The sequence below is a fragment of the Ovis aries genome, chromosome 1 (assembly GCF_016772045.2).
Source record: "Ovis aries strain OAR_USU_Benz2616 breed Rambouillet chromosome 1, ARS-UI_Ramb_v3.0, whole genome shotgun sequence".
NCBI lineage: Eukaryota > Metazoa > Chordata > Mammalia > Artiodactyla > Bovidae > Ovis > Ovis aries.
Window position 1 is genome coordinate 42,072,030 of NC_056054.1, and position 13,740 is coordinate 42,085,769.

At 43.9% G+C, this 13,740-nt stretch overlaps 1 long non-coding RNA gene across 7 annotated transcripts in view; it reads left to right on the top strand.

The window, feature by feature from the left end:
- The window catches only part of LOC121819525 (uncharacterized), a 37,007-nt gene that overhangs the window by 8,290 nt on the left and 14,977 nt on the right, over positions 1 to 13,740 (top strand). For 3 of the 7 annotated variants that reach the window (XR_009596698.1, XR_009596697.1, XR_009596699.1), the window contains exons 2-6: positions 952 to 1,390; positions 4,025 to 4,221; positions 9,725 to 9,832; positions 13,266 to 13,379; positions 13,519 to 13,596. This is a non-coding gene — a long non-coding RNA (uncharacterized LOC121819525). The remainder of the gene's footprint in view (positions 1 to 951; positions 1,391 to 4,024; positions 4,222 to 9,724; positions 9,833 to 13,265; positions 13,380 to 13,518; positions 13,597 to 13,740) is intronic. The other 4 variants (XR_006059791.2, XR_006059790.2, XR_009596700.1 and 1 more) reach the window with 3 other exon arrangements.

A 13,740-nucleotide genomic window follows, 5' to 3' on the forward strand; every position in this document is an offset into this window, starting at 1 on the left:
AAGAACCAGACCCAATTCCCTCATTTTTCAGATAAAGAAATCAAACACCCAGAAAACTGATAATTAGAGAGGCAAGCATGCATAGTAGCTGTGTCTGTCCGAAGCCCAGACTATTTCAGAGGGTCCGTTTGCAATCATGTGTCTCTTGGGGACTTGCAAGGCCAATGGCAAATTTCCCGTTCATCTCTGGCCATTCCTGGGTGATACATTAAGACCAGAAAGTGGAGGGTATAACTACAATCCATGGGCTGTGAGAAGTCAAAACCAGGGGTGGACAGTGGAAGGAGGAGGAAATGAACAACACAAGGCCCAATCCCTGACAGAGGATGAGCAACTATTGACCCGGAGAGGGTGAACCAGCCCATGAATTAGCCGCAGATCCTGAGGGACCATAGCCAGAGTCATCAAATGCCTCCAACCTCAGGCCCAGGCCAGCCCGGACAGTCTCAGTAGGAGGATCTGGATTGCCAAGACAGCATTCCTGCCCTAGCTGTGCATTTCCTCCTTGCATGTCTGAGGATGGACAGCTAACCAATCTATAGTTTCAAAAGAAAAAGGTGAAGCTGAGACTAAACCAGGAAAGAAAGTGGCAGAACATTGCTGAGAAGCATTCTCAGCTATGAGGAAAATCTTCTAGAAAGGCTAAAAGGAGTCCTGGTCCACAGTGCTTGGCTGAGAGCTACCACCTCAGCTCATGGGTGTCAGATGTGCTTGGATAGTAGATGAGCTTAGAACTAGAGGACTGTGTTCATGTTCCCACTCCACCACTTCCTAGTGATGATGGGCAAGTTACTTATCCTTGCCAAGCCTCCACTTTCTCATACATAAAATAAGAATGAAAATAATCCCTGTCTTGTGGGGTTATGGAGAAGATAAAAATGAGATACTACATAAAACATGAGAGACACTGAACTATGATTATCTTTTCTTTCTCTTTTCATCTTCCTGGAGGCCAGATCCATGATTTCCGTCTAGTCAAAGCTATGGTTTTTCCAGTAGTCATGTACGGATGTGAGAGTTGGACCATAAAGAAAGCTGAGCACTGAAGAACTGATGCTTTTGAACTGTTTTAGAGAAGACTCTTGAGAATTCCTCGGACTCAAAGCAGATTAAACCAGTCAATCCTAAAGGAAATCAGTCCTGAATATTCATTGGAAGGACTGATGCTGAAGCTGAAACTCCAATACTTTGGCCACCTGATGCTAAGAACTGACTCATTGGAAAAGACCCTGATGCTGAGAAAGACTGAAGGTGGGAAGAGAAGGGGATGACAGAGGAAGAGATGGTTGGATGGCATCACCGACTCAATGGCCATGAGTTTGAGTCAGTTCTGGGAGCTGGTGATGGACAGGGAGGCCTGGCGTGCTGCAGTCCAAAGAGTTGGGCATGAGTGAGTGACTGGACTGAACTAGAAGAGAGTAAAGGAATAAGTAAACAGCTACTTACTGAGTCTCTGCCCTGCACTTTACACTGATTGCCCTCTTAATCTTCCCCAGGGCCCACTAGAAAGGCATTAAATTTCTCATTTGCAGAGAAGCTATAACTCAGAGAAGCTAGGATGCTTGTGTAAGATCTAACTTGAGGCAGAGAATTCTTTCTTCCAAAATTACTGCACGATCCAGCAGTCAGCCTTCTTCCAGCCCATGCGGCCTTACCATGCCCTAATCCCCACAAACTCCATGCCACGGCCCCTACACACCTGCTGCCATGGGAACAGGGCTCCTCACCCATCAGACACACAGACCTGGAAGACGGCCCTGGTTTTACTGGCCGAGCTGACCCAGGCCAGGACAGAGCCAGACATGCCATCCCTGGGCTCAGAATGGCTTGCAAGTCACAAGCACCCTATTGACAGAGAGACACCACACCCAGAGTCCACAGCCTAGGAAAATACGGAAGTTCAGAGGAAAGCACTAATCAAAAAACTTTGTGTGTGTGCTTCTAGCCCACAGGAGCTGAAGGAAGCCTATCAGGGTAGAGAGAATCTAGAGGAAGGAGAGGCTAGGAAGGGTGTTTGTGAGTCAAGATGGCGATTTGTGTGTGTGTGTGTAAAGTCTGTGGTGGGGTGGAGAGTTAGGGGAGATCTCCTCGTCAGCCAACTAAGTTCCCACATGCCATACAACATGGCCAAAACATTAAAAAAAAAAAAAAGACTCCCCACCATGGCTTATCCCTTTCACTCTAAGTAAGATACTGAGGTTCAGACATGCCAGAGAAAGGCTGCATTGCATGGTGGAAGAGCTGGGCTTGTCATTCTCTGAGATCTTTGTTCCAGTTCTAGTTTCTTTACTTACTCTGCTATATGAACTAGGTCCTAGATTGGAGAAGAAAATGGCCACCCACTCCAATATTCTTGCCTGGGAAATCCCATGGACAGAGGAGCCAAAGAGTCGGACACAATTGAGTGGCTGAGCACTAGGTCCTAGATGTGTACCAACACTACTACAACTCACATTCATGGAGTGCTAACCAAAGAGTGAAGCCCTGTCCCAAGCTCTGAATATTTGCTACCCCCTGAATCCTTAGAATAACCCCAGGGATAGGATCCATTACGTTCTCCCTTCTGTGGTTGAGACTGTGCAGACCCCCACCTCTTCCTGGGGCTCCGAGTGCTCAGCGTATATCCTGAGGCACCTTGGGTGAACTCTTGTCCTTTATAGTGCAGGAAGACTCTGACAATCAAAAGGCCAAGGTCAGAAAAAAAAATTTACCACTTCTCAGGATAAAGGGGTATGAAGGAGGTTCCTAGAGGGACATTCACAAAAGTTCTGAAGGGCAGGGACAGTGTGGCTGGAGCCCAGTCTGCTAAATCTGGTCACCAAGACTCCCTCCTGTTCATAAGAGTAGTGCTCTCCTCCCCCAGGCTGGGCTCTGCATTTCCGGAACCTTGGTCTCAGCTCTCTCAGAGCCTCAGAAGTGTTGAAACTCTGTAGAATTCAGGGGAAGTCTGGGCTGGGTCAGAGCCTGTGTATTTATCCCTCTGGGAGTTTCCAGCTTTGTGTGGGCTCAGTGTCAACAATTTTTATCCGAGAAACTCTAGAGCTGGTCAAGGGCCAAAGTTCTCTTTACCCAGCCCAGGTTATTGGCAAGAAAACTCAAAGCTTACATTTTTATGAAAGAGATTTGATTGTCATGAGAGGAGAATGCCAATGTTTGTCTGATGCCAGGTGTGTGCAGGAGTTTTACATTCGTCCTCTAACTTGGCTCTCATCCTGGAGGCTGGGGGTGGGGGGCACGATACCCATTTTAGACAAGGGAGAACTGAGCTGGCCAGGTCACCCAGGAAATAGTAAAACTGGGAGATGTTTCTCTTTCCAAAGCTAATGATCTTTTCACTGCCTATGATTCCTTTCTCCTTTATCAGCTAACAGACAATAACATGTAGCGGTCTAAGAGTATAAAAAAAAACTGGGTTTATGATGACAGTTAGCTATGTGACTTCAAGTTACTTCATCTCTCTGAATCTCAGTTTCCTCATATGTAAAATGAAGCTGATAATACTAGTACTTTCTTCATAGGGCTCTTATAATTTTAAAATAGATTAATATAGGAGGAATATTTAGACTATGGTCTGTAACATAATGTCAACCATTTTAATTTTTTAACTTGACTGAAGAAATGCACTGCTGTTTTCCCAGGTATGTAGTGTACTCTGGGAGAAGGAAGAATTCTCATACAGTAAATGAGTCTCTGTGCTGGGAGGGTGCTTTGGACTCATTAACCCAGTGTGCCTCCCCAGGAATCCTATGAGTGAGGGATTTTACAGATGAGGAAACTGAGGACTGGAGAAGTTAAGCCACATGACAAATGCTGCACAGCTACAGAGCATTAGAGCTGGAACTCAACCCCTGGCCCCCGCACTTCCACTTTCTCCTTTATCACTCTATCCATGCCTCTGGATGGAAGTGGTATAGTCCAGCAAGAGAGCATGTGTGTGTCCATGTGACTAGGGGCCTGCTGGGAAAAGAGGGGTGGTCATTTGCCTGGTGTGGCCTCACTTCACAAAAGTATTATTTCCTGACAGGGCCTCTGCATGTTTATTGCCGTTAATACTTGAAACGTTCAAAGCACAAAGGAAACTGGCCATTCAGCAGAATCCTGTAATGATTTGAAATTGGAAGACCCTGGTCTGTGTTTGCTTATTGTCTGCCTACTATGTGTCAGACACTGAGGTTATGAAATTCAATGGAGAATGCAATGGATGCATGGTCATAAACCATGGTAAGTTGCATGAAATAAAGTTCTAGGGTGTTAAAAGCACGGGGGTCTGACCTGATCCAGCTGGGGCTCAAGAGGCAGCATATGGAGATCTAAAGGAAGAGTTCACCAAGTAAAGAAGGAGAGAATAAATGTTACAGAGAGTAACAGCAGCGTATGCAAAGGCCCTGAGAGGCAAAGGAGCGGGGACTCTGAGGAAATGAAAGATTCCCATGTGTCCAGAGGATGGAAATAGAGGGGAAAAGAGACTCAGGATGAGATTGTAAAGCTAGGAAGGGGCCAGAGTTACAAAATCTCAGTGAGCACATAGAATTAGTTTGCTCTAAGAGAATGGGAAGGAATTTAGTTAAAAAGAATTAAGATTTTTTAAAGAGACTCAGGGTGAGGTTGTAAAGCTAGGAAGGGGCCAGAGTTACAAAATTTCAGTGAACACATAGAATTAGTTTGCTCTAAGAGAATGGGAAGGAATTTAGTTAAAAAGAATTAAGATTTTGGGGGGAACTTCCCTGGTGGTCTAGTAGCTAAAACTCTATTCCATGTTCCCAATGCAGGGGGCCCAAGTTCAATCCCTGGTCAGGGAACTAAAAAGAGTTTTCATGCCACAACTAAAGATCCCATGTGCTGCAAATAAGACCCAGCACAGCCAAATAAATAAATAAATAGTTTTTAAAAAAAGAATTAAAATTTTTGATAGATTGTAAAAATGTATCTGTTGAGGATACAGTTTATATAAGAGTACCCATCAAGTTGTGAAGAGATGACCAAGTCTTCTGCTTGCCTGCCAGCTTTGAAAGGTAATGAGCGGCCATGGGAATAATGTGCTGGAGACACTGTGGGTATATCTGAATCCAGGGGGAATAAGTATTGCTGGCCACTAATGATGGAGGCCTGGGGTAGCCCAGAGCTGGCTGCTCTAATGGAGGCTGTATAAAGCACGGTACCCCCTCCAGTGTTCTTGCCTGGAGAATTCCAGGGACAGGGGAGTCTGGTGGGCTGCTGTCTATGGGGTCGCACAGGGTCAGACACGACTGAAGTGACTTAGCAGCAGCAGCAGCAGCATAAAGCACAGTAGCTCAGACTGACACATGTCTGAATCACACCTCTGCCGCTTGCTGTCTGTCAGAATATTGGCAGCTTACTTAATAACTCAGAAGCTCTGCTTCCCAAGCTGTAAAATAAACAAAGCAGCACTCACCTGCAAGAGATTCTGTGAGGATTATAGGAATTAAAATGTTAAACAATCCAGCTCAAGATGGACTCCATAATAATAAGCTTCCTTAGTATATAAAGGAAATTGCAGAGTATAATCATGGAATAATAAAAGTTGAAATTATCTTAGAGTGAGAAAGAAGGAAAAAAATAGAGAGGCCAATTTATTTCATCCTTTCACAACAGATTTTTGACCTGTTTTCTATGTACTGTGAAAACTCTTAGCACAGGGAACTGACAACCAACACGTAGGCTGTGTTGAATCAGGCTTCTAGCATACAGAAGAAAATTTTGGAGAATACAAGTTGGCTTCAAGTATGAATGCTGTGCAACAGATTTTCATAGAAAAAACCAAGTGGGCAGTTTGGTTCATTTGCATTCATTTACCAGGTCTGATAAATGGGAAGCAAACTAAGGCACCAAAATCTTAGACACTGAAGCAAATGTTGTGTCTGTGCACCCAGAAGGCCATCAAGCAGGAAGTAGACAGGAGGTTGTTGGATGACTTAAACACACTGAGAAAGTAAGAGGTTTGGGATGCTGAAGAATTAAGAGGGGATTAGTGAAGAGGATTTCTTCAGAGAAACCTGTTTGTAAGCTGTCAATGCCTGCCACCCCCAGGGTTTCCAAATATATATAACTGGAAATTAGCAAGGACTAGAAAAAAAGCGTAAAGTTTAACTTCTTGCCTTTCAAATACATGTGTCATATCCCACAGAGTTGAGAAAGTTTGCAGTTCTGATGAGGGAGCCGTGTTTCTATGATCTTTGACAAGTATGGAGTAAGGTTCCAGAAGACTGGAAACAAGCCAAGTTTCTAATTTTCCAAAGTTGAATTTCAGAAATGATAAGACTATGCCTCTGATTTGGGCAAAACCCTAGAGTACATTTCTAAACATTTAGGCATGAAAATGATCATCATTAGAAGCCAGCATTTGTCTGAGAGGATTACTAGAGTAGCCTGGCCAGGAGCATGCTAAAAAATGTATCCTGATTTTAGAGGGAGATTTGACAGTTAGGTTCATTAGAGATGTCAGGGCAGTGATAAGCCAGGGCCATAGCTGATAACCACTTTTCTCACATATCTTCATGGCTTATTGGTCTAGAGGAGTAACCTTGGACTCACAACATAGGGCTGTGGTTCTCAGTCCTGGCTGATGGTTAGGATAAACTGGGGAAGTTTTAAAACACATCAATACCTGGCTCTGTGCTCAGAGACTCAGAGTTTTCTCGTCTGTTATTGCCATGAGTTATTTGCATGTATCAACAATTCTCCAGCATTCTAATGTACAAAGGTTTAGCTCTGCTTCCTTAGTGTTGTCTTCTCGGTCATAGGATTCACAATATATTTTTTAAAAACATAGTGAATGAAGACAGAGAAGCCAACTGTATTATAGTTCAGAGTTTTTGTTTCTTATTTTAAACTTAATTCTATCACTTCCTATGTTATAGTGATGGAATTAAGTTTAAAATAAGCAAATAAAGACTCTCAACAAGCTAGAAAATTAAGCAAGAGAAGAGACCCTGACAAAATGAAATGTTATAGAAATAGCATGCAAATAAAATGAGTTAACACATGTAAAGAGCTTAGAGCACAATCCGGCATATAAGTGCACCACTTAGTATCGCTGCAACATCCAACCCTCTTATCCTACGAGGTCAGTGCTATTTCCTTGTTAGAAAAACTGAGGCCCAAAGAACACGCCATCCTGCGCCAAGGTCATGAGGTAAGTGGCCAAGTGAGTGGGAGTGAAACTCAATCCTGACTGACTCCAGTGCCCAAGCTCTTGTTTACTATCCTAGGCATTAGGGTTCAATTTGATTTTAGGGCTGAAAGAGGTGTTTTCACTTTATATCACTTTATATATTTTAGACACCCACAGAGGTTAATTTTGCCCAAGGGCACACAGAAAATAGGAAAGTGAGGACTTGGAAATAAGTTTAATTTAAACACACACACAAATGATGGGAGAAAAAAAAATGAAGGGAGAAAGGGAAAAGGGAAAGGAAGGCAGGCAGGAAGGCAATTCCTGTGTTGAGGGGCCTTGCCAGGGCAAAAGAAATCTGGGAAGTTTCTGGCTTATCCCACAGAAATGGAATGCATTAGTAGGGAGTTCTGGTTCTGATTAGGGAAAGCCCAAGGAAGCTTCTAGGAAGTGAGAGTCTCTCAGTCGAATCTGACTGTTTGCGACCCCATGGACTGTAGTCCATGGAATTCTCCAGGCCAGACTACTGGAGTGGGTAGCCTTTCCCTTCTCCAGGGGATCTTTCCAACCCAGGGATTAAACCTTGATCTCCAGCATTTCATACAGATTCTTTGCCAGCTGAGCCACAAGGGAAGTCCAAGAATACTGGAGTGGGTAGTCTATCCCTTCTCCAGTGGATCTTCCAGACCCAGGAATCGAACTGGGGTCGTAGCAAGCGGATTCTTTACCAACTGAGCTATCAGGGAAGCCCAAAGCTTCTAGGAAATGCTCACAAAGAGGTCCTTCGATGTGCTCACAGACAATACTGGAACTTTTCTGAACTGAAAAGTTCAATTTAAACAGGTGAGCGCTCATTTCAAAGAGAGTGTTAAGGGGTAGGAGTTGACGTTTATGTTCATTGGCAGAGCAAAATTCCAGCCCAGAGTTATGGAAATGGATATTGCAAAAGTCTTACAGCAAAACACCAAGCCTTTGACAAGGAGCTAGTTCAGAAGAACTATGGAACATGAGTCGTGTCTAGTGCTTACCTCCACTTGTTAAGGACTTTAGGTCCCAGAAAGTACACCCCAGGGGTTAGGAGTCCCTGGAGGGGATCCCACATCTACTCAAGAATGAGGGTATTTGGGGGGAGAGGATTACCATGTTGTTTCTACTCCATTTTTCTTCTTCTCTTTCAGTCTCTTTCCATGAGACTTCCATTCCATGTGATGGAGTTGCTTCATTCACTAGTATGTAGGTTAAACGAGATGACACGTAGTAGGCACTCAATTAAAGTTAGTTATAATAATACCATCAATAATGGAGAAAACAACTCTTCTGGATCTTTCTACTGATTTAAACTACAAGGCCACAGAAATTAGGAGAGACCTGTAGAAGCTAGTTTGGAATACTGGAAGGAAAGATAATGCTTTCCTATTGATGATGGAGATTCAGTCCACAAATGCAGGAGGACAACCCAGTCAGGATGCAATAATGATTCCAGACATGAGTCACTATAGTAACAAGGTCTCTTAAATAGACTCCTGGTGGACACTTGATGAAGAAGTCAGATTCCTCCAGCCTGCCCCTCTCAGCTCCAACCACCTTGGATAATGAGGTTAAAGATAGCGATGCTTTAGAGGGTGTGTGCTGAGGGTCAGGGCCTGAGCTTAGTGCTCTAGACATATATGTGACCTCACTTAGGTCTCACAGCAGCCTGTGAAGCCAGAACTCTTTTTATCACTCCTATTAGACAGAGGGGAAATAAACAGTCTATGGAATTAAAGAAACTGCCCAAGGAAGAATCAGTTTTCTGATCTCAAGATGCGCCCTTAACTCCTTTTGACACCTTAGAAATCTCTGGCAGATACGGTGTACCCAGACCTCTTCCTCCTCCCCTCACTGGCTCAGACCCAAGACCATCCCTACATCTTGGCCCCCGCCAGTTCCAGCCAGGGTGTTTTCCCTCTTGTGTGAGCCGTTATGAAGGACAAATTTAGCTTCCTGCCCCTACATCTGCTTCTGAACCAGATGGAGGACTCATATGACTCCGAGCCTCGGGTCCCCAGGGAGAGCGTGTGCAAACACCAGCTGCTGCTGCAGCTCCTTCTGCACACCCAGTGTGGAGGGGCCCAGATTCGTGCTCTGAGGAGCTGAGCACCCTGGTCCCTTCTGAGTGCAGAAGTGACATCTGGGGGTCAGCCTGCCTTGATCAAGGTGCCTACTTCTCAGCATGAAAAGGCAGAGTCCCTCTCAGCATTCCTAGGACATGCAAGCTTGCCATGTTGCTTCAGTCATGTCTAACTCTTTGCAACTCCATGGACTGTTGCCCACCAGGATCCTCTGTCCATGGGATTCTACAGGCAAGAATACTGGAATAGGTTGCTGTGCCCTACTCCAGGGTATCTTTCCTACACAGGGATCAAACTCAGCCGAGTCTCTTACAGCTCCTGCATTGGCAGGCAGGTTCTTTACCACTAGTGTCACCTGGGAAGCCCTGTTTCTAGCACAGATAGGCTTAACGTTCGGTGGAAAACTATCAGCAAGAGGTGCTGCAGCCGGATGGTACTTGTTCTCCCATCTCAGCTGATTTTCCTAATTTCCTTTCTCCAGGATGGAGGCAGCATCCACCAAAGTCAGCTCCTCCTACTGGCAAGAAACTCAGCAGAACCTGCACGTGCACTTTGAAGAAGAAACCTTGATCAGTCCCCCAGGTTTGAGGTGAGATTTCCCCTCCAGTTTTCCATGTAGGCCTTTGAAAAGCTTTGTCTAATTGAGTTGCCCTGTTCGTGTCTCAAACTCCCCAATCCCGCATCATGTATGTAAGAGGAGATCTGCCACTCTTCTGAATCTTCACGGCCTTCCAGAAAATATGTGCCTTGATCCCATGTTATTTTAAAATTTCCATGGAGAATCCCTAGAGTCTGTATTAAGGATTTCAGAGGAAGATAACTTTGATCTTTTAAAGTTGGGAACTAATCCAACAGTTCTGTAATCACTAAAGTGGGCTCAAATGCATACAGAGGCCAGATGGAGCCCTGGAGTCCATAAATACCATCTTACACTGAGGCTCCAAGAGAGTTGACCTGCCTGAGTCAAGATCAATTTTACTGAAAGATCAAGAGCATTCTATTCTCTCCTCGAGTCTGGGGACTTTTCCCATGTTATAGCAAGCTTTGGACAGTGTCTCAGGTTTTCTTGGTAGAGGAATCAGACAGCCTCTGCAGATCATTTCTCTAATTCCTTGAAGTTCTGTTTTTCTTGAGCCTAGGCTAATAGCTGACCCACTTCTGTCAGGAAATTGCTTGATTGTGGGTGTCTGCAAACAGTGAGATGAGGCTACGTGACCATCGCTCAGAGCCTCCATCCCCCTTCTCGTTCCTGCTGCCACCAGATGGTCCTGAGATAATGCCACGTCTTTCCTGCAAGAAACAACATTCCTGAACCATTCTGCCAGTCCCCACTGATCGTCTTGGGAATGCAATTCCTCAGCCTCTCCCCTCTTGTCATCGTTTCCCCTGTCTTATCTTCAGAGGGCTGGGGGACCTGAGCTGGTCTCTTTCCAAGGAGAATCAATCATCTCATGTCAGGCACTCAGGGGGCTCACGTAGTTGATATAAACGTGCAGTCTGGGAGTTCCGGCTTGCCCATGGAGCCTTACAATGTGTGTGTGACTACGCTATCATTCTCAAAATTATTTATGATACCAATCTTACTCCTTCTATCTTAAGATTCATGTTCTTTAGTCAAACAAATCAAACAAGTGGAGTTCTTGCCTCTCACAATTCCCCTGGGAGACTAAAAACAAGATGATGTTAGCTCATAAACCTGGCTTCCAGCCAAGCTTTGATCTCTGATCCCAGCCCTTCCCTTGGTCCTCAGCATGATTCTAGCCACAGTTAGACAACATCTCTTTCTAGCTCTGCTGATGACAGAAGAGGCAAGAAGTGGAGATTATGAATCAATAGTTACTGTTCCTGGATATTAATTAGTAGGAGGGAGAATAAGACCTCAGAGATGAGATCGTTGTTAGCTGGAAGAAAAAGCTGGCAGAAATAGATGGCACTATTATCCTGTATCACTCATCTTTTGAAGTGTGAAACTGATGGGTGACATGCAAAGGCCCAAGGGTTTCAAACCCAGAAACTATGGAAGATCCTTTGAATGCATGGCTTGACCTAGGTGAATTTGGGCACTTGTAGCTTTCATATTTGAGGTTTCAGTTATTTTCATGCTACCCTCCAAAGGCCATATTATACCACTGTTTAAAATTTTTGCCAAGGCATAAATTTGGATTACACTATGAAAAGCAAGTCATCTAGCAAATGAGTAAGCTTAGCTTGATGGCCTGGCATCAGATTCTCTATGGTGTTTTATCTCCACTTACCACATGATTTCACTATATTCTCACAAAAAGCCCTGTTGGGCAGATATTATTACCCTTCTTTCATAGATGAATGTATAGGAGATTGTGGGCTGTCGTAATACTTGTAAAGATGAGGATTCGAGAAAATTTCAGAAAGTATCTCATTTACATGTCAAGAATCTGTTGGGCAAATTTCCTTCTTCTCTACTTGAAACAATCCAGCCAAAAGAAAAGACATAAGTGCAATCAGTTGGAGAACATCTTATAACTCAAGCATCAGCTGAGGCTTCTGTAGACTATAAAATCTCATTCAATCTGCTACAACCTTCCATTCTGCCATCCACAAGAGCTTCCTCCCAGAGATATCTGCTAGCCCTCTCTGCCTAAGGCTCATATGATCAGCTTCCCTGAAGACAAGTACTACCTTTATTACTTTGGGAATATCCCCTGGCCAACCCTTTCAAAGGTTTCTGTAAAAATCCAAATAGTATAGAGTTTTGTAGACTTTGCAGAATTTTTTTTTAGGTGGGGGGGGACAGGGGCTAGTAAAGAAGAGATACATGAAGAAGCACACAGTGGGCCACCATTTCACTCACCCTCCCTCTTTTCCCCTTTTTAATATGCTCATTCTCCAAGCCCTCCGAGAGCTACAAGTCATTCTGTCTCTTACACAATCCTTGGTCCTTCTCTCTAAAATGGCACCAGCCAACTCTTAGACCTCAAGAGGCTTAGACTGCCCTCAAGAGAGGCTGTCAAAGTGTTTTCCTGTGAAAATGTTCTTGTATCTGCTGTTGAAAAAATAAAACTTTCTCTCCTTGGTGATTTAACCATGAGAATGGTCCTAAAATGGAACAAATTGCCCCCGGAAATAGGGAGATTGATTTCTCCAAACCAAATACATGAGACTCATTTAGGGAGACACTGAAGAAAGATTTAGATGAACCATTATGCCAAATTACATTTAAGATCTTCCAACCCAGAGATCCTTTACTGGAAAAGCTCTGAGCACTTCCAAACTCTGACAACAGGGATTCGAGTCCATGCTCATCTCTCACTGTCTGCAGGAAGGTGGGTACAGCATTTAATTCCCTCCACTACTCATTCCCCACAACTGTAAAATGTTGGTGATAATTAATAAATGACAAGAGGTTTCTCAGTTATTTAGCACAATGCTGCTGCGTAGTCATAGCATCATAAAAGAGGGCTGCTGATATTATTCGTATTTCACTGTCACGACTGTTTTGTTTGGTTGGGTTGTCCAAGTCAAGGAGGCAGTAGAATTTAATGAAAACTCAATTAAGGGTAAAAAGAAAGAAACTCTAGTACCACATTTGCTACTTATAACCTGAGCGGTGTTAAACAGATCGTGTGGCTGATCTGGGCCACCGTTTCTTCTTTGAAACTATGGGGGTGAGGGGGTGATCAGGATCCTCCTTGACTACTTTGCACAGTTGTCATGAGAGTGACAGGAGGAAATTCAGGTAACTGTGTCCCAAAAACTTGAATTACCTTAAAATTGGTCCAAATGACAGAGTTTGCCCCATGTGCCTTAGACGTCTGCCCCAGATTTTCTGAGTTCTCTTTTCCCTGATGCTTGTCTGGGACCCACCAAGGCATGCCAGCTAACTCATGGTCTTTGAGAAATAACCCCAAATCTTTCCTCAATCCCTCTCCCACACTCCCTTGAAAAGCTTACTGTTCAGTGGTCCCCACTCTTTGCTGGTTCAAGAACTTATTAATGACTTTGCAAGCTATCATTCTCTAAGAACATATTTGCATTTTCAATAGGAGTTTTCTAGAGACATGATCTCATAAGCCAACAGGAGGTTAAAGATGGTGCAATTATTTTAGAGAAGATGGATCTACTGGGTCAATGCTAAAAACAGCCTACTTCATCTAGAGGTAAGTTAATTTCACTCTGTTTTGTGTCCTACTGGAACTTCCATCCAAAGGCTCTGTTGACCAGCTGTGAGATCCACGGACACTCATATTCTTGAAACAGCTTTCATTTTATACCAACCTACCTCTTCTTTATGGACAGAAGCAGAGGCATGTCCAGATGACCTTCAGACTTCCCTTCCAATTCTTGGAATTGAATATCAAACAGATCACAAGCAAGGTAACTACAACTCTTTCTCATTTCTTCAACAACAAACATTCACTAAACTCCTACAGTAAACCAGGCACATTGCCAGAATCTGAGCATGCAAAGCTGAATAAATGCAAACATAGCCTTAACCAGAAGGCCAACCTTTCGACATGA